Raw genomic sequence first — 20,325 nt, 5'->3', positions numbered from 1 at the left:
AACACGCAAAAAAAAAAACAAAAAAAAACAGAAAAAACACCAGAAATCAGCCGAGTTCTCCGAGCGGTTTTAATAGGTCGATAAAACAACTTTTGCGTTTGCTATCTCGAAGAAATTTGACACACAAACAGTCCTACCTGGTGCGAGACCCTTCCCCAACAATTTGATAGTTGTACCTATATTTGTTTTCTAATTACGAGCGGGGGCGGCAGCTCTTTGAAGAATATCAATCCACTCGTGCTCGGGAGACCGTCCCTGTTGATCGAAAAGTCTCGATTGAGATGAGCTGACACGGTTTCACTGCACACACATTTTCCTACGATGTTGTTTTCACGACCACGATCGATGAATGCACTCCAGCGGTCTTGAATATTCACGGGTGAACGATTGAACTTGGTCGGGGTTTTTAATCTCCAAGCAGAGTCCCAAAAACCTGTTTTCGCGAGTATAACGAGTTCTAGACGAGCTGGAGCGATGAAAATTTAACAGTGCGTCTAAATTCAGAGCGCGATCATTCGCTGCGAATTAGAACCTTCCAACTATCGTAGTTTTCTTTATACGAGGATATGCCAAATCACAACACCACAGAATGAAGCCTTACACGTAAACTTTTTAATCAACACTTTCTTATTAGATGAGCTACATCGATGAGACGCGCCTATAATGTTCCTCGGAACATCCCACTCGCCTGGTTAAAATAAATGACCCAGCTAGCACTTGTGGATTGATATACTTGAATACAAAGTACAGAGATACAAAAAAACAAGAGAAAACGCAAGTTCAAAGGCTGTATAGATAATACAACGCCGCTGACAGCGTCTTGCAATAAGCGCAACAGAGAACATTAAAAGAATGTATGTGCTCGCTTTTGGGCGAGCAGACACATAAAAAAACACATTTTTTTTTTCACGATTACCATTGGAAACAATCAAATTTCTGAATAACACTGATAAGGTACTTACTTCGTTTCTGCAGGTGTGCACAGCAGGGGCCTCTTTGTCCGTTTAACCTCAGATTGTTATATTATATTAAAAACGCAACACCAGGTAATCCGTAAAATGGGAGAGCGGAACAGGGGAAAATTGTAATGTAATAGCTCACAACAAAGTTGGGAGGAGTGGAAGTAGTGGGCAAGAGGAAAATTAAAACACCATGCAAAGGGTTACACATCAAACAAACGCTCCATCGACTGCAAAACATTGTCAGATACAAATCTGCGATGAGGTAGGCTGTTTCATTCTGTTATGGTTCTGGGAAAAGAGTATTTAAATGCATTTGTAAGCAGATCAAGACCCTATGGCGTCGGGAAGTATTTAAATTCTTTTTTTTTATATTTGGTTTTTATTCATTTACACTGCAGGCCATTTCCAATCCCCAAGCAGGGTGCGACGAGAAGGAACAAAAAAATAACAGTAAACCGACAAATATTGTACACTGGAGATCACAAAAAGAAAGAAGAAAAAACACAAGTTCAAAGGCTATGTATAGATATAACATAACGCCGCTCATAGCGTCTTGCAATAAGCTCAAACATAAGAAAGAAGAATTTATGTCCTCGCGCTTTTTCATTTTTTATTTTTCACGATTACCACGGGAAAAAATCAAATCTCTGAACAAACTGATAAGGGACTTACTTCGTTTCCGCAGGTGTGCACAGCAGGGGCTTCGTCCTCACCAGCAAAACACAAAACAACAGATTTTCCTTTTTTACCTCACATTTTAATAACCTGAGACTTTATTAGGCCGACAATGCAAGTTTGCAGACGAGAGCTGTCTCGATGAAAACACACTTGTTCCTATTCAGTGAATTCGCACGAGCTAACACGATTTCATAAAAACACTTTTTGCTTGGAGCAAGTTCTCAGTTGCCATTCAAGCGGTCTTGATTAAGCACAGGTCATCCGCAGCTGAAGGAGGTCACTTGAAACGGAGGGCCAGCCGTGCAACTCGCTCTTGCGCTGCACAAAAAGACAATCTAGCGCCCTACATTAAAGATGCACCGAACGTTCTTACGCCACACACATATATTTTTTTCTTTTCTTCCGTGCGTCAGAGAGTGATGAAACGTTTGAGTTCGTAGAGGCCGGCTTCCTAGCTCGGCGCCGCCGAATTCCGTGTTTCGCGTGAAAAGAACAAAAGAATTCGTGCAAGAAGTCGGCTCCAACGGTCGCCCAGGAGACAAAGGAGCTGTAGCAGACGGCAGAGGTTCGGGGAAAGCTCACGCCACTAGCAAAGCCTGGAAAAAAAGAACAATTAGCGCCTTAGTTTGCGATTAAATAAGCTTCTGTACGCGCTTAATTAATACACAAAGTCGCGCTTTCCCACACGGCCAATGCATCAATTCCGATTTCCACGAGGCTCCCCTGCTCCTTCAAAAAATCGCCAAAAATCAACAATTCGTGCTACAAGTCCCTGCTTCAGACGATAGGTAGCGAACAATTAGCGCCTTAGTTTGCTATTAAATAAGCTTCTCTACGCGCTTAATTAATACACAAAGTCGCGCTTTCCCACACGCCCCATGCATGAATTTCGGCTTCCGCGAGGCTTCCCTGCTCCTTCAAAAAATAACAAAAAATCACCAATTCGTGCTACAAGTCCCTGCTTCGGACGATAGGTAGCGAACAATTAGCGCCTTAGTTTGCTATTAAATAAGCTTCTCTACGCGCCTAATTAATACACAAAGTCGCGCTTTCCCACACGGCCAATGCATCAATTTCGATTTCCACGAGGCTCCCCTGCTCCTTCAAAAAATCGCCAAAAATCAACAATTCGTGCTACAAGTCCCTGCTTCGGACGATAGGTAGCGAACAATTAGCGCCTTAGTTTGCTATTAAATAAGCTTCTCTACGCGCCTAATTAATACACAAAGTCGCGCTCTCCCACACGGCCAATGCATCAATTTCGATTTCCACGAGGCTCCCCTGCTCCTTCAAAAAATCGCCAAAAATCAACAATTCGTGCTACAAGTCCCTGCTTCGGACGATAGGTAGCGAACAATTAGCGCCTTAGTTTGCTATTAAATAAGCTTCTCTACGCGCCTAATTAATACACAAAGTCGCGCTTTCCCACACGGCCAATGCATCAATTTCGATTTCCACGAGGCTCCCCTGCTCCTTCAAAAAATCGCCAAAAATCAACAATTCGTGCTACAAGTCCCTGCTTCGGACGATAGGTAGCGAACAATTAGCGCCTTAGTTTGCTATTAAATAAGCTTCTCTACGCGCCTAATTAATACACAAAGTCGCGCTTTCCCACACGGCTAATGCATCAATTTCGATTTCCACGAGGCTCCCCTGCTCCTTCAAAAAATCGCCAAAAATCAACAATTCGTGCTACAAGTCCCTGCTTCGGACGATAGGTAGCGAACAATTAGCGCCTTAGTTTGCTATTAAATAAGCTTCTCTACGCGCCTAATTAATACACAAAGTCGCGCTTTCCCACACGGCCAATGCATCAATTTCGATTTCCACGAGGCTCCCCTGCTCCTTCAAAAAATCGCCAAAAATCAACAATTCGTGCTACAAGTCCCTGCTTCGGACGATAGGTAGCGAACAATTAGCGCCTTAGTTTGCTATTAAATAAGCTTCTCTACGCGCCTAATTAATACACAAAGTCGCGCTTTCCCACACGGCCAATGCATCAATTTCGATTTCCACGAGGCTCCCCTGCTCCTTCAAAAAATCGCCAAAAATCAACAATTCGTGCTACAAGTCCCTGCTTCGGACGATAGGTAGCGAACAATTAGCGCCTTAGTTTGCTATTAAATAAGCTTCTCTACGCGCCTAATTAATACACAAAGTCGCGCTTTCCCACACGGCTAATGCATCAATTTCGATTTCCACGAGGCTCCCCTGCTCCTTCAAAAAATCGCCAAAAATCAACAATTCGTGCTACAAGTCCCTGCTTCGGACGATAGGTAGCGAACAATTAGCGCCTTAGTTTGCTATTAAATAAGCTTCTCTACGCGCCTAATTAATACACAAAGTCGCGCTTTCCCACACGGCTAATGCATCAATTTCGATTTCCACGAGGCTCCCCTGCTCCTTCAAAAAATCGCCAAAAATCAACAATTTGTGCTACAAGTCCCTGCTTCGGACGATAGGTAGCGAACAATTAGCGCCTTAGTTTGCTATTAAATAAGCTTCTCTACGCGCCTAATTAATACACAAAGTCGCGCTTTCCCACACGGCCAATGCATCAATTTCGATTTCCACGAGGCTCCCCTGCTCCTTCAAAAAATCGCCAAAAATAAACAATTCGTGCTACAAGTCCATGCTTCGGACGATAGGTAGCGAACAATTAGCGCCTTAGTTTGCTATTAAATAAGCTTCTCTACGCGCCTAATTAATACTCAAAGTCGCGCTTTCCCACACGCCCCATGCATGAATTTCGGCTTCCGCGAGGCTCCCCTGCTCCTTCAAAAAATAACAAAAAATCGACAATTCGTGCTAGAAGTGCCTGCCTCGGACGATAGGTAGCGAACAATTAGCGCCTTAGTTTGCGATTAAATAAGCTTCTGTACGCGTTTAATTAAAACTTGAAAGCACGCCGCCCGTCACGCGCGATGCCGGCGTTCGCTTTTCCAGGAGGGTTAAACACACTGCTTTTTTCTTTAGGTAATAATAAAAGTAGATAGAGATTCTTAATTTCGTGTGCCGTTAGGCAAACGTGTGCGCTAAGAGCACAGAAAAAGAGACTGTTCTAAAGGTAGGAGTTCACTTTTATTTTTAATTTTTGCCTGATCTTAGACGATCGAATCGCGGCTCGAGCGCGCTTCGGACTCTCCCCCTTCACCTGCTTCACTCGCTATCGCAACGAGAAATACTCTTACGCACATCGAAGTATATATTTGCCGAAAGGTAATGAAATTGTGCAATAGGTGTAAAAATTATTTGATTTTAAACGGAATTATTCTTCTTCATATTTCGATCTAACCAGCCAAACTAGTTTTCGGGCGCTCTGGGTGGCTGGTCGATTTAAGTTAAAAAAAGGTAATAATAAAAGTAGATAGAGATTCTTAATTTCGTGTGCCGTTAGACAAACATGTGCGCTAAGAGCACAGAAAAAGAGACTGTTCTAAAGGTAGTAGTTCACTTTTATTTTTAATTTTTGCCTGATCTTAGACGATCGAATCGCGGCTCGCGCGCGCTCCGGACTTTCCCGCTTCACCTGCTTCACTCTCTAACGCAACGAGAAATACTTTTACGCATATCGAAGTATATATTTTCCGAAAGCTAATGAAATTCTCCAATAGGTGTGAAAAGCACTTGGTTTTAAACGAATTATTCTTCTTTGTTTTGCTGAAAAACTCAAATCACTTTCGTTTGGCAAATAATCAAAAACTCGAAATTAAAGGATAGTATAATGGACGTACACTTACCCCAATGTGTCGAACGAAAGGAGGCCCTTTGACGAAGGCAGGAAGCGTGAGGCGACGTTCGGGGTCCGAAGAAGAAAAGACCGATTTCGGAACAAAGAACAAAGAAGGAGCTGGACACGGGCGACTACGCGACTGCTCCCAAGCACAACGGAAACCACACTGGGGCCGGCCTCATAGAGTAATATACACAAGGTAAAGAGCGGACACTGCCATAGGCCCCAGCGGCCCAGATAGACCAGTGACAGCTAGCGCTCCTAGCAGGCGGTATGAAGTATAATCTGATTCCGTTTCCGGTCAAGTTAGTTTCGGTTTCGGTTTGGGCGTTTCTGCTCTGGTTTTCCGGTACCCTTCTCTCTCTCTTTCCTCCCCGCTTCGCTCGGCTCTCGGGAGCTCCTTGACTTTCAAAGCCGCTGTTTTTTTGTTTTTTTTTAATACTGACGCACTTTTGCTTTATTTTTTACGATAGAGTCCGTGCAAAATGTGTCATACAATATTTCAAATTACTTCACAAAGCAGAAGTATATATATTTCTTGTTCTTTTTCTATTGTAAAGCATTGAGGTTACACAATCGCCGCATTGACTCCTGGCTAGTGGAGCATTTTGGGGTCAACAACAGTAAGTGGTTCGAACACATTTTATTGGACCATATTCATGTCTACATGATTTACTTCAGAAGCTCTGTATGTTTTATACGAAAGAGATCGATACTCACAAAAATAAATGAATATGAAGGACTTCGGCATGTCGTAAACTTCGTAACAGATTCTTGGCGGAACCAAGTTAACAAAACCTTTCCACGGACAACATGCTGTATGATACATTCACTTTCACGCCGACTCGGGTACGGGAAGTAAGTGCAAAAATAAATAAGACATCGCTATCATTACCAGTCATAAGAGTATAATAACAGTGCGAAGCACAGACCGGATAGTACAAATTCGCGATTTCCGGCACATATAAAAAAAACACCAATTTGCATAGCCTCAAACTCACTGCGGGCGAGCCATTACCAAACAATGAAAACTCTATTCAAAATCTGACAAGATTCAACGTTCTAAACATTCCCCGAAATTGTTCAGAAAAGAAATATGGCTTCAAAAAAAAAAAAAAGTGGCTGAAGAACTATGGATAGTGGATACAAAAGTGGATACATTTTCTTTCAAGTATTTTTAGCCTCTATACACTATTTTCTATAGAAATTTTGTAGAAAGTGGAGAAATAATTTTGTTAGGGAGCAGTGATACACATTCGCCGGAAAAAGGGGAAACAAATATTTGGAGAGCAACTGCACTGCCCACTTAATAAGCACTTTTTGTTTTTGGTTTGGCAACCGCCTCTGTTAATACACTATTAACAGTTAAACCTGTCTCGTTCTCACTAGCAACTGAAGAGTGCAACCGAACTTCGTCCAAATTCCAGTTAAGCAATCAAACATGTCAACACAAGCGTATTCTGCAAAACAATTTTAAAAACCCTTTGTGGTACTCTTCTGGGCAAAGGCTAAAACCACCCAGACCTCAAAGTGTGCTATACAAGGCGGCACAGACTCCTCGAACATGTGTCACACTCTCTATTATGGGAAGAAAGTGATTTTCTAGTTGCTGAATGAAATGAAAGGCAGCTTGTGACGGTACTACTAAGTTCCCGAAGAATTTTCCAGGCACGTGGTATGCTTTAGGAACAAGACAGTACTGGTGAGGCCTGGTCAAGTTATTGGACTCATCCCAGCAGCTGTGAACAGCCACAGCTGTAAGTTGTCTGTTCAATCAAAAGCTTGATCAAATAGCCCCAAACGTAATAAAAAAGTGGACGAGTCATCAATTATGTTAGACCTGATGTCTGATGCCAGCTCAGAAGTATCCTCTAGTGGCGGGAAGTTATCAATTGGAAGAGATTCCACAATGTCTGAAATTAAACTTTCATGGTGCGAAGCTATTTGCAACTCCTTTAGGAGGTCAGCCTTGTCATCCTCTACGTTTTCATTGTCCGACAGTTTGAACAGTTTCTTTATCCGGAGGTGTTTTAGTCCTGAGGTGAACTGATGCACATTTGGGTTTCTGTAGAAGCCCAGCATTTGTCGTATATAGCTCCAAGAACGTTCTCAAGTGTGTCTTGCTGCAGGCGTCGTGTAAGTAAGAACTTAAAGTCATGGCTGCTTGAAAGCTCATCCCAGAGCATGAGGACACTTTTTATAACAACTTGCCACCCAAAGATGGCTTATGGCTACCTCCTACTTTGGAACTGCCATGCTGAAATCCATCCGAGTTACTAGTGGAGAAAATCAAGTATTTCAGATTCTTCCTTCAGAATGGCATGACGCAACTTCTGCCCTGTCGTCTTGAATTTTTTAGCTATTTAGACAACCAAAAAGTATGCACATCCTATCACAGAAATAGGCTGTAGCCATGACTGTTTCAGGAAGATCCTTGGCATAAACAACGGATATGATTACAAGAAAGAGTGAGGCACTCAGTACCTGTGGGGCACAATTTTTTTCCATGTTACAAAAAGGTTCTTGAAAAAATGTGTCTCTCAGTAAGTTTTGGAGCCAATTGCAAGCTCATCTCATGGATAGAACAATAAAGTTCACAATAGAAGACCACTCAATGACCTCATTTCCAATGCAAAGTTTGTTGGCTTGGAGATTGCTCTTGGGTGTTTTGGGAAGGTGCGGAACATCAAAGACAAAGTAAACGTGTTCGTTGTCAATTAAAAAAAAAAAAGGCTTATCATCACACACACCAAGCTTACGTTTGAAGCTCCCTAACCACAGGCCACAGCCTTTACTGTGAAGCCAACAGTCTTTAAGGGGCGATACACTGATATTTGTATTTTACTCGAATACCGCCTAGGACGAATCCCTGACGTTAATGATCTGTGAAATACCCGTTCGTTTTCACCACACGCAATCGAAGTCGCAGAAAAAAGATAAAGAAAAACGAGCAGAGTTCACCCCCTCAACTCGCAGCCAGAACAAGCGGCCCCGTGATCTGGAGCCGATTATATGCCGCCAATGTTGATCATAGCCATGCGCTGGAGTTGGCATTTCACAGGACACGCGCTGAGTTCCAGACAATGTTATGGTTCGGCTGTTGTCGTCATTGCAGCGATTGGACACAGGACACTCCCCAAATGTTTCTCGAGCTGTTGATTATCACGAGTCCAAATCGAGTGTCCACGCCATGCTCGGGACCAGTCTATGAACCGTATACAAATATCGTCACAGGGCGGTACTGCTACCGCCCAGCTAAGTCATCAGGTTTTTCGAAGGAGAGATTGAATGAAAACACTCGGTTTTGTCCTCGAAATTACAGCGCAACAAAGGAGTTTCTTGGTCAGTGGCGTTACGTGCGAGTATCCTTGAGTTTCACTAGTGCCAGTAAGCTCGTGTAAAGTGAAAAACATTCCAATTGAATATCGTTGCACCGCCCCTTTAAGCTCCCGAATGAGAGAAATGAGGAGACTGCGTTAAACAGAAGACGTTGTTGAAGTACGCGCAACAGTGTATGCAAGGGGCTAAACGCACCTCCTGGAAATTTCAGACAGCACAACGACAAAGGCTCTATCTGCAATGTTAGAGGGTCGTTCAACACCGTCATCTGTGAGCCCATGGACAATGTCGTGTGCAGGGTCGTAAGTTATATTCTTTTTTTAAAACAATCTTATCGAAAATCAACATGCACACACGTTCAAGTGCAGCCAGACAGCCCGGCAGAAACAACAGCGCGAGAAGCTCGAACCGATCGGCTCCACGAATTCACGCCGAGCATGCGAGCACGCGGGCGGTCATGCGTCACCTTGATTGATGCAAAGTCGACCGAACATGATGCAGCAGAAAGCACAGATGGACGGCACGCACGGCACAGACGAACGACGCAGGGACGAGCAGAGGCGACGGCGGGCAGGCAGGCGAGGCAGGCAGGCCATGGCAGGCGCCATTCATCACGTGGTTTTTGTGACGTATTTGATTAACACTATTAATCGTTTTAAGTACTTTAAATAACTGTAAAGCATAACAATTTAAAAAATAAATACTTTTCGGAGACAGAGCTCTAATTAATATTAACCAAATTACAGAAAAGCGCCACGTAGCGGAGGGTATGAAACGCACTATCTGGGCCGCGAATCGGCTTCAGTGTCCTCTCTTTACGTTTACTATATTACTCTATGCCGGCCTCTGGGAACAAAGGAAAGCGGAGGAGGATGAGCGAGGAGGAGAGGGAAAGAGAAGGAAAAAAGTCGGGAAGGGGATCGCGCCGCCTGGTGGAGGGCAGACACACCACTCGCATCGGGTATTTTTTTCTTTATTATTTTGTTTATTTTTTGCACTATTTATTAAGGGAAGCATTCTCGTTGATCTCCCTTCATTAATACTGGTCGTATCTCATCACCGCTAGCACCGATGTGTTCCTTGGTCTTTCTAGACTCTACGGACACCACTTTGAACGTGTGAAATAAAAGTTTTCGCGATGCTACGACGCTTTTACCGTGGGCATGGTCATGGCGGCCATTTCTACTTTTAGAAACCTTTGTTCGGACCTCCGAGGCTGAATTTTCGTTTCCGAGACGCGATGTTGGTGTCAAACGTGAGCAGGCGTTTTGTAGAACACCCGACGACTGTACTTTACCTCTGATCGAGTGGATATTTTACTTTACGAGCACTGATGCGACTTTCCACAGGAAAGCACCAATTTTCGGGTTCGATATTGCTCAGCCCTCCTCCCTCGTACGTTTTCTTGAGAAAACTGTTTTTGTTTCTTGTTTAGCAACGGCCAGTGCACCTTTCGAAAGTTATTAGAAAACTTTATCTGCTCTGGATTTTAAATAAAGACACACCTGGGTCCTGTAGCCGAAAGATTTTTTTTCTAAGCTTTGGAACCTCCTTTCGTAAAGGTATGCCTACTGAAATTTGAGGCCTCTGGTACCTTGCTACCTGTGAAGTTTCAACCCTCTGGATCCATCCGTTTTTCTCTGACGGCCAAAATTTGAATGCAGGCCTGTCTTAGTAAATCACGTTCAGGGGCTCTGGAAGCGGGGGGGGCAGGGTGGGCTTGAGCCCCTCCTGTCCTCAGGACCGAGCTGCCGAGCCCCCCCTCCCCCTCCCTCTTTTTTTTTTTTTTTAGTTTGTGTGTTTGCAGGTTATCTGGTATGGGCCTTCGGCCTATTTCCTGTACCTCCGTCTCTCCTGAGCCGAAATAAATGAAATGACTCTTTATACATGCTGACCTACCGCCCTCCTCACCTCCGCCAAGCACAAAAAGCACCGGGGCGACGGAGAGGCTTGCTTGAAAAGTCAAAACCAGAAGAAAATGACAGGCAGGACTCATGAGCCTGATTGACAACCAGTTTAGAGCGAGCAAAGAGGAGACAGCGAAATGAATGGATTCCGACAAGACGACGTCGGCCAGCGTTTGTCTGCTTCCCCCGTGTGGAAGCAAGAAGCCCAGAAGATGCATGGTGCTTCTGGCCCGCGGACAAAAGAGGCAGGCGCTTAAAGGCCATCATTAGGAAAAGGGGGAGGGGGGGTCTGGTGAGCTTGAGTGGGGATTCGGGAGTGCTTAGAAAAGGCGAAAGTCTACGAGCTCCCAAATTTGACAAGGCGCCTTTGATGGCGAAAGCTTTGCGCGCATGCGGCGTCGTGCCCGCAGGGTGGTGAGGCATGAGGCGACACATGTTTACAAACTAAGGACAACACAACACGAAGTCTGAAACACAGCTATTATCCTTCAGTACTCTCCTTTTGTGATGCCCCCCAACTTGTATTGACGCCAGGAGTCCGAAGCGATCACGGTCGATGTACTTGATCCCGAGGTACATACCGATGTATGCAACCTCTGCTTCCAGTTAAGACATCCGATGGCCCAACTTGCTGTGTTTGAGACTCCGTGTTGTGTTGTCCTTTTTTCCCCCGAGTTTCGGGGTTTTGTCTAAAACTTTTAACACTTGTTTGTCTACGTCTGCGTTAATACATCATGCTTCCCCGAGAATCCCTAAATGAAGGAAGGTTTTCATTTTTAGACATAGCCAATTTGGCATAGGCACAGCTGCGGTTGACATGTAACAGTTGGTATAGGAAAGAAAAAATAAAGAACACATGGTGCGGCTGATTTCAGTGGTTATCCAATCATTGTATGAGTTGTCAGTGCAAGCTTCTTACTGTTATTTTACTGAACCATTGTTTTAATTTGTTTTCCATGGATATGTGCGTGAATATGCGAACGCGGTGCATTAATATGTTTTCATTCAAATGTGGCAATTAATGTCAACCTGAAACCAACCTAACCTTGAGGATTTCGGAGATGTCGAGCCCCCCCTCTAAAGAAAGACTTCCGGAGCCTCTGATCACGTTTGTTTTGATTAAAGTGTGTCTCCACATGTTACGGGGTGTGGGCTCTGTAGGGTTGTGTGGAGTCCCTCTTGCAGCACAGATGTGCATTTGTCCTCACCGTCTCTGGAAAAGACGACACTAACTCAGAATGAACGTCCCTCGGAGACGAAAGGCACACTTTTGGTTTGGCGCAGAAACAACGCCCGCGTTCAGATGTTGGCCGTCAAGTGAAAACGGACTTAGCTTGAGGGTTCAAACTGCTCAGATAGCAACCTAGAAGGTTACTCGTGCTTCAGTCGAGCTCATCTTGCACCAGAAAAAGCACAAGGGGGGAAAATAGGAGTGTGGGAGCGGTTGTACTGTGGCGGCATGTCTAGAAAAAGCTCAAAAGTGATTTGTGGAGTCCCTCTTGCGGCACAGATCTGTATTTGTCCTCACCGTCTCTGGGAAAGACCACCTTAACAAAAGAATGGACGTGAAAGTGAGGCAAAGGGCGTAGTTTTGCTTCGAGGTAGAAACAGCGCCTGCGTTCAGATGTTGGCCGTCAAGTGAAAACGGACTTAGCTTGAGGGTTCAAACTGAACAGATAGCAAGCTAGAAGGTTACTCATGCTTCAGTCGAGCTCATCTTGCACCAGAAAAAGCACAAGGGGGCAAAATAAAGAGTGTGGGGCCAGTTGTACTCTAGGGGCATGTATACAAAAAGCTCTGCAGGAACAAACCTTTTCCCGAGGTGGACAGCAGGGGCCTGAAGACATAAATAAAAAAGAAGTGACACATTTAACGAGTCTTCACTGCGCCAGAAAAACAAGAATCAGCTCATTTCTTTTTGAGACCTCAGACTTTATTTAGGCCAAGAATACAATTTTTCAGACGAGCTGTCTCAATGTAAAAACACACTTCCTTATTAGTACCCTTTTGACACACAAACAGTCCTACCTGGTGCGAGACCCTTCCCCAACAATTTGATAGTTGTACGTACCTATAATGGTTTTCTAATTACGAGCGAGCGGCAGCTCTTTGAAGTCTTGCTCGCGCTCTGGTGAGCCTTCAAACGACCAGCCGCTCCGCCGAGCGCGCGCCGCACGAGATGAATGAATTAAAATAATCTCGCGCGCATAGCGAACGTTCCTTTTACCCGAGGGAGCGCTTCAGAACAAAAAAGCAAATTGTGGTAGCAAATGATGAAGCGGTGAGCAATATCGAACCCGAAAATGACTGCTTTCGTGCGGGAAGTCGCATCAGTGCTCCTACAGTAAACTATCGACTCGATCCGAGGCAAACTACAGTCGTCGGGTCTTCTACGGAACGCGTGCTCACGTTTGACACCAACATCGCGGCTCGGAAACGAAAATTCAGCCTCGGAGGTCCGAACACAGGCTCGGAAAGTACAATTGGCCGCCATGACCATGCCCACGGTAAAAGCGTCGTAGCATCGCGAAACCTTTTATTACACACGTTCAAAGTGGTGTCCGTAGAGTCTAGAAAGACCAAGGAACACATCGGTGCTAGCGGTGACGAGATACGACCAGTATTAATGAAGCGAGATCGAAGAAAGAATCGGTGCCTAAAGTGAGGAAAGCGAATGGCTGGCTTCGATGTGAAAACTTTCAAACGCCGTTTATTTCGCGAAACTCGCATCACACAAGAAAAGAAATCGGTCTCTGTCCAGTCCAGGGGCGGCTGGGAACAAGTGTCCCCCATTTGATATCGTAAATTCAAGGTCGTAATATAGATATCAGAAATTCAATATTTTCAATGGTAAAACAAAAGGCACCAGGTGGCGGGATTTACCGACCGGTCGGAATTGCTCAGCCGCACTCATGGATCCATTCATTCGAAACGGGTCATCTATCTATTCATTCATAAAAAATGTAATTCCTGGCCGTGTTTTAAAATTAACGAAATCATACTGCGAGGTAAAGCTTCTGTACACCTGGCGTTTTGAAACCTGCCTGCGTCCAGCGTTCTTTCATTTCTGCTGTCACGTGACACGATCCGCCCGAGTAACTCGGGTTTATTAGGGTGAGATTTGAAACACAGCCCTGGTTTAATAACACCAAGCTTAGAATTACGGGAATCGTCTTATTTTTGAAAACGAGACCCGTGTTCCACAACAAGTTTAAATTATTTAGGTCAAGTATTTAGAAATTTACCGCCCATTCGTGGTTCTTGTTTTGGTTTTTGCAAAAAAAGCAAATGGCTGCCGCGTGTTTTGCTCGCAACCGGAGGTGATTCAATCGCACGAAGCTCGGAAAGTAGGTTAGCTAGGACATTTATTTTAACCAGGGAGTAAGATTATGTTCCGAGGAACATTCGAGGCGCGTCTCATCGATGTAGGTATTCTAAAAAGAAAGTTATCAACAGAAGTTTACGTGTAAGTAAGGCTTTCACTGTACGATGTTTTGATTTCACATATGCTCGTATAAAGAAAACTACGATAGCTAGAAAGTTCTAATTCGCAGCGAATGATCGCGCTCTGAATTTAGACGCACTGTTAAAATTTCATCGCTCCAGCTAGTCTAGAACTCGTTATATTCGCGAAAACAGGTTTTGGGACTCTGCTCGGAAATTAACAAGCCCGACCAAGTTCAATCGTTCGCCTGTGGATATTCAAGACCGCTGGAGTGCATTCATCGATTGTGGTCGTGAAAACAACATCATAGGAACATGTGTGTGCAGTGAAACCGTGTCAGCTCATCTCAATCGAGACTCATCGATCAACAGGGAGGGTGTCCCGAGCACAAGTGGATGGATATACTTCAAAGAGCTGCCGCTCGCTCGGAATTAGAAAACCATTAAGCTATCCAATTGTCGGGAAAGGGTGTCGCACCAGGTAGGAGTGTTTGTGTGTCAAATTTCTTCGAGATAGCAAACGCAAAAGTTGTTTTATCGACCTAATAAAACCGCTCGGAGAACTCGGCTCATTTCTGGTGTTTTTTTCTGTTTTTTTTTTTTTGTTGTTTTTTTTAGTGAAAAAAGATGACTCTTCAGATTACCATTTCTTTTAGGTAATTGAGAAGTTGCATTAAAGAAACGGCCTGCACAGTAAATACAAATGGTTCTATTGCGATTATTTCATAATTGAACCAGAAAAGCACATTAAGGTTGGCCTAATAAGAGAGTCGGCTGTTTTTTATGTACTGCTAATGTCTAGGAAACGAAGAGTGCTAGAGCGACGATTCATTTTTGATACGAGTGCTTGCTTTCCTCCTGTAATGAACGAGCCCAGGTTGGTTAACACAGCTGGTGTCAAAGTTTATGTACGAACGCAAAAGCTGAAGGTAGTCCTGATTTTTCGAGCCTTTGAACAGTGGCGTGGGGTTTTGTAGTGTCTGAGAATAAAGAGGCACTGCAGACAAGAAGACTGTGTCCTCGGTGTTGCTTGCCCACCCCCGTAAGATGTGGAGACACACTTCATTGAAAACCTACGTGATTTACTAAGACGGGGGTTTCTGCAGAACCCCGTAGGGGGCTGTGCAGAGAATACAGGTCGACATCAAGCCTTCAGAACTCACAGGTACCATTCGACAAGAATGCTGTAGCTGGACTTGAAACAAGCCGACGTGGGAAAGTACGGAAGCCGAGAAAACAAATGTGTCGGCCAAGCCGTAGCAAGGACGTCCCAGCACGACTGCGGACAGCGTTATCCTGGCTGTGCAAAGTGGACGTCCCTCGGAGACAAAAGGCAGACTTTTGGTATTCCGCAGTAACCATGCCTGCGTTCAAATTTTGGCCGTCAAGGGAAAAGGGACGTAGCTTGAGGGTTCCAACTGAACAGGTAGCAAGCTAGAAGGTTACTCGTGCTTCAGTTTAGCTCATCTTGCGCCAGAAAGTGCACAAGGGGACAAAATATAAAGTGTCGGGCCAGTTGTACTGTAGGGGCATGTTTGTTTGTTTGTTTGTTTATTGGAACTTTTGACAATACAGGATTGTCATGGTGCTGAGGCAAAAGGTGACAGTAAGTCACCTGACCAGGCCCCTAGCACCAGACTACACTTGCAGCAGATGCAGCAGATGCAGCAGGCAGACTAGTGGTAGAGTGCTATAGTTAACCATAAACAAAAACAAAAAATACGCAGTAACTAGATCACTACACTACATACGCTCTTGCAATGAAAAATAAATAATTCGCAACATGCAACAAAAATATATGAACTACATTACTACAATTACATCTGTACACATAATTTAGAAGACCACAGTATTATGCGGAAAGTAAAAAATATTGTTTTTGATTTTTTTCTGAAAGTCAAGAGGTTTGAATTATGATCGATTATATCGATCAAGCCAGGGTGGAGGTTGAGAAGATTGGGAATCTGCCAAGATAGTAATTGCGTACCGTAATTTGTTCTGGTTCTGATTTTTATAAAGTTTGTATTTCTAAAATTGTAGTGTGTATCAGTATTCGTATATGTAGAAAGGAATAATTCACGGTCAGTTTTAACTTGGGAGAATATAACCTCAGACAATCGTTGATTATACAGTGCCTCAATATTCAGGATACGATCTTTCTCAAAGCATTGGAATGTATGATCGCGGCTTGATAGGTTTTCAATAAATCGTATACTTTTTTTCTGCATTAAGTACAAACTAGTCATATTACATTTAGATGTAACCCCCCAGACAAGTAAACAATAGTGCAGTCGAGAATGAACAGTAGTGAAATAGAGCTGACGTTTTAGCCACATTGGTAATAAGGCACGAAATCTATTCAGCATGCCAATAGACTGTGCGATGTCACGCTTCACAAAATTCACATGACATGTCCAGCGAAGGTTTTCATGAAAATGTATGCCTAAGAATTTTTATTCGGTAACCCTTTCTAGTGACCGTGACTGGAATACAATTTCGGTAGTAAGGTTAACTGGTCTGTTAATTGAGGAAAAAACAATATATTTTGTTTTGTTAACATTTAGAAGCAGCTGATTCGCATCAAGCCACTTCGATAAGTTTTTGAGCCATGCGTTTGTGACAGGAATAAGAGATGATAGGTCCCTGGATGAAAAAAAAAACACTCGTGTCATCGGCGTAAAGTACTATGTCTGGCGTATGGGGGATAGCAACAATGTCATTGATATAAAGAAGGAATAGTATAGGTCCTAATATTGATCCTTGCGGAACACCAAATTTTATATGTTCAGTGTCCGATTCTATACTATTAGCTACCACAAACTGGCTACGATTTGTCAGATAACTGCGCAATAGTTTAAGTGAAATGCCTCTAATTCCGTAGTGTGGCAGTTTATCAAAGAGAATATTATGCTTGATAGAGTCAAAAGCTTTATTGAAATCTACGAAGATGCCTATAGTGTAGGATTGATTTTCTATATTGCTGATAAGTTTTCCTCGAATGTTAAGTAAAGCTGACTCAGTATATTTACCTCTCTGAAATCCATATTGGTTTGCAGAAATTAGTCGGTATTTATGAAGATGATTAATTATTCTAGATGTCTACAAAAAGCTCTGTAGGGTTGTGTGGAGGCCCTCTTGCAGCACAGATGTGTATTTGTCCTCACCGTCTCTGGAAAAGACGACCATAACACAGTATGAACGTCCCTCGGAGACAAAAGGCAGACTTTTGGTATTGCGCAGTAACCATGCCTGCGTTCAAATTTTGGCCGTCAAGGGAAAAGGGACGTAGCTTGAGGGTTCAAACTGAACAGATAGCAACCTAGAAGGTTACTCGTGCTTCACTTTAGCTCATCTTGCGCCAGAAAGTGCAGAAGGGGACAAAATAGAAAGTGTCGGGCCAGTTGTACTGTAGGGGCATGTCTACAAAAAGCTCTGTAGGGTTGTGTGGAGGCCCTCTTGCAGCACAGATGTGTATTTGTCCTCACCGTCTCTGGAAAAGACGACCATAACACAGAATGAACGTCCCTCGGAGACAAAAGGCAGACTTTTTGTATTCCGCAGTAACCATGCCTGCGTTCAAATTTTGGCCGTCGAGGGAAAAGGGACGTAGCTTGAGGGTTCAAACTGAACAGGTAGCAACCTAGAAGGTTACTCGTGCTTCACTTTAGCTCATCTTGCGCCAGAAAGTGCAGAAGGGGACAAAATAGAAAGTGTTGGGCCAGTTGTACTGTAGGGGCATGTCTACAAAAAGCTCTGTAGGGTTGTGTGGAGGCCCTCTTGCAGCACAGATGTGTATTTGTCCTCACCGTCTCTGGAAAAGACGACCATAACACAGAATGAACGTCCCTCGGAGACAAAAGGCAGACTTTTTGTATTCCGCAGTAACCATGCCTGCGTTCAAATTTTGGCCGTCGAGGGAAGAGGGACGTAGCTTGAGGGTTCAAACTGCTCAGATAGCAACCTAGAAGGTTACGCATGCTTTAGTCGAGCTCATCCTGCACCAGAAAAAGCACAAGGGGGGAAAATAAAGAGTGTGGGGCCAGTTGTACTCTAGGGGCATGTATACAAAAAGCTCTGCAGGAACAAACCTTTTCCCGAGGTGGACAGCAGGGGCCTGAAGACATAAATAAAAAAGAAGTGACACATTTAACGAGTCTTCACTGCGCCAGAAAAACAAGAATCAGCTCATTTCTTTTTGAGACCTCAGACTTTATTAGGCCAAGAATACAATTTTTCAGACGAGCTGTCTCAATGTAAAAACACACTTCCTTATTAGTACCCTTTTGACACACAAACAGTCCTACCTGGTGCGAGACCCTTCACCAACAATTTGATAGTTGTACGTACCTATAATGGTTTTCTAATTACGAGCGAGCGGCAGCTCTTTGAAGTCTTGCTCGCGCTCTGGTGAGCCTTCAAACGACTAGCCGCTCCGCCGAGCGCGCGCCGCACGAGATGAATGAATTAAAATAATCTCGCGCGCATAGCGAACGTTCCTTTTACCCGAGGGAGCGCTTCAGAACAAAAAAGCAAATTGTGGTAGCAAATGATGAAGCGGTGAGCAATATCGAACCTGAAAATGACTGCTTTCGTGCGGGAAGTCGCATCAGTGCTCGTACAGTAAACCATCGACTCGATCCGAGGCAAACTACAGTCGTCGGGTCTTCTACGGAACGCGTGCTCACGTTTGACACCAACATCGCGTCTCGGAAACGAAAATTCAGCCTCGGAGGTCCGAACACAGGCTCGGAAAGTACAATTGGCCGCCATGACCATGCCCACGGTAAAAGCGTCGTAGCATCGCGAAACCTTTTATTACACACGTTCAAAGTGGTGTCCGTAGAGTCTAGAAAGACCAAGGAACACATCGGTGCTAGCGGTGACGAGATACGACCAGTATTAATGAAGCGAGATCGAAGAAAGGATCGGTGCCTAAAGTGAGGAAAGCGAATGGCTGGCTTCGATGTGAAAACTTTCAAACGCCGTTTATTTCGCGAAACTCGCATCACACAAGAAAAGAAATCGGTCTCTGTCCAGTCCAGGGGCGGCTGGGAACAAGTGTCCCCCATTTGATATCGTAAATTCAAGGTCGTAATATAGATTTCAGAAATTCAATATTTTCAATGGTAAAACAAAAGGCACCAGGTGGCGGGATTTACCGACCGGTCGGAATTGCTCAGCCGCACTCATGGATCCATTCATTCGAAACGGGTCATCTATCTATTCATTCATAAAAAATGTAATTCCTGGCCGTGTTTTAAAATTAACGAAATCATACTGCGAGGTAAAGCTTCTGTACACCTGGCGTTTTGAAACCTGCCTGCGTCCAGCGTTCTTTCATTTCTGCTGTCACGTGACACGATCCGCCCGAGTAACTCGGGTTTATTAGGGTGAGATTTGAAACACAGCCCTGGTTTAATAAAACCAAACTTAGAATTACGGGAATCGTCTTATTTTTGAAAACCACGTCGTCGAGACCCGTGTTCCACAACAAGTTTAAATTATTTAGGTCAAGTATTTAGAAATTTACCGCCCATTCGTGGTTCTGGTTTGGTTTTTGCAAAAAAAAGCAAATGGCTGCCGCGTGTTTTGCTCGCAACCGGAGGTGATTCAATCGCACGAAGCTCGGAAAGTAGGCTAGCTAGGACATTTATTTTAACCAGGGAGTAAGATTATGTTCCGAGGAACATTCGAGGCGCGTCTCATCGATGTAGGTATTCTAAAAAGAAAGTTATCAACAGAAGTTTACGTGTAAGTAAGGCTTTCACTGTACGATGTTTTGATTTCACCTATGCTCGTATAAAGAAAACTACGATAGCTAGAAAGTTCTAATTCGCAGCGAATGATCGCGCTCTGAATTTAGACGCACGGTTAAAATTTCATCGCTCCAGCTAGTCTAGAACTCGTTATATTCGCGAAAACAGGTTTTGGGACTCTGCTCGGAAATTAACAAGCCCGACCAAGTTCAATCGTTCGCCCGTGGATATTCAAGACCGCTGGAGTGCATTCATCGATTGTGGTCGTGAAAACAACATCATAGGAACATGTGTGTGCAGTGAAACCGTGTCAGCTCATCTCAATCGAGACTCATCGATCAACAGGGAGGGTGTCCCGAGCATAAGTGGATGGATATACTTCAAAGAGCTGCCGCTCGCTCGGAATTAGAAAACCATTAAAGGGGTAGTGAAACGAAATTTTAGCGCCGATCTTGTTGCATAAATATGGGCTAGGGACCGGCACCACCTCGGAAATATAAATATTG

The 20,325-nt window shown here is 44.1% G+C and overlaps 1 long non-coding RNA gene across 1 annotated transcript; it reads right to left on the bottom strand.

Moving 5' to 3' along the window:
• Window positions 1–1,575: 1,575 nt before the first annotated feature.
• LOC121832925 lies at window positions 1,576–5,550 on the bottom strand. Its single transcript, XR_005715888.2, has 2 exons — window positions 5,381–5,550; window positions 1,576–1,958 (listed from the first exon to the last, which is right to left on the bottom strand). It is a non-coding gene; the product is annotated as an uncharacterized LOC121832925 (long non-coding RNA).
• Window positions 5,551–20,325: the final 14,775 nt, after the last annotated feature.

The sequence above is a fragment of the Ixodes scapularis genome, unplaced genomic scaffold (genome assembly GCF_016920785.2).
Source record: "Ixodes scapularis isolate PalLabHiFi unplaced genomic scaffold, ASM1692078v2 ptg000582l_1__unscaffolded, whole genome shotgun sequence".
NCBI classification, from domain to species: domain Eukaryota; kingdom Metazoa; phylum Arthropoda; class Arachnida; order Ixodida; family Ixodidae; genus Ixodes; species Ixodes scapularis.
This window is presented reverse-complemented; position numbering and strand designations above follow the sequence as displayed.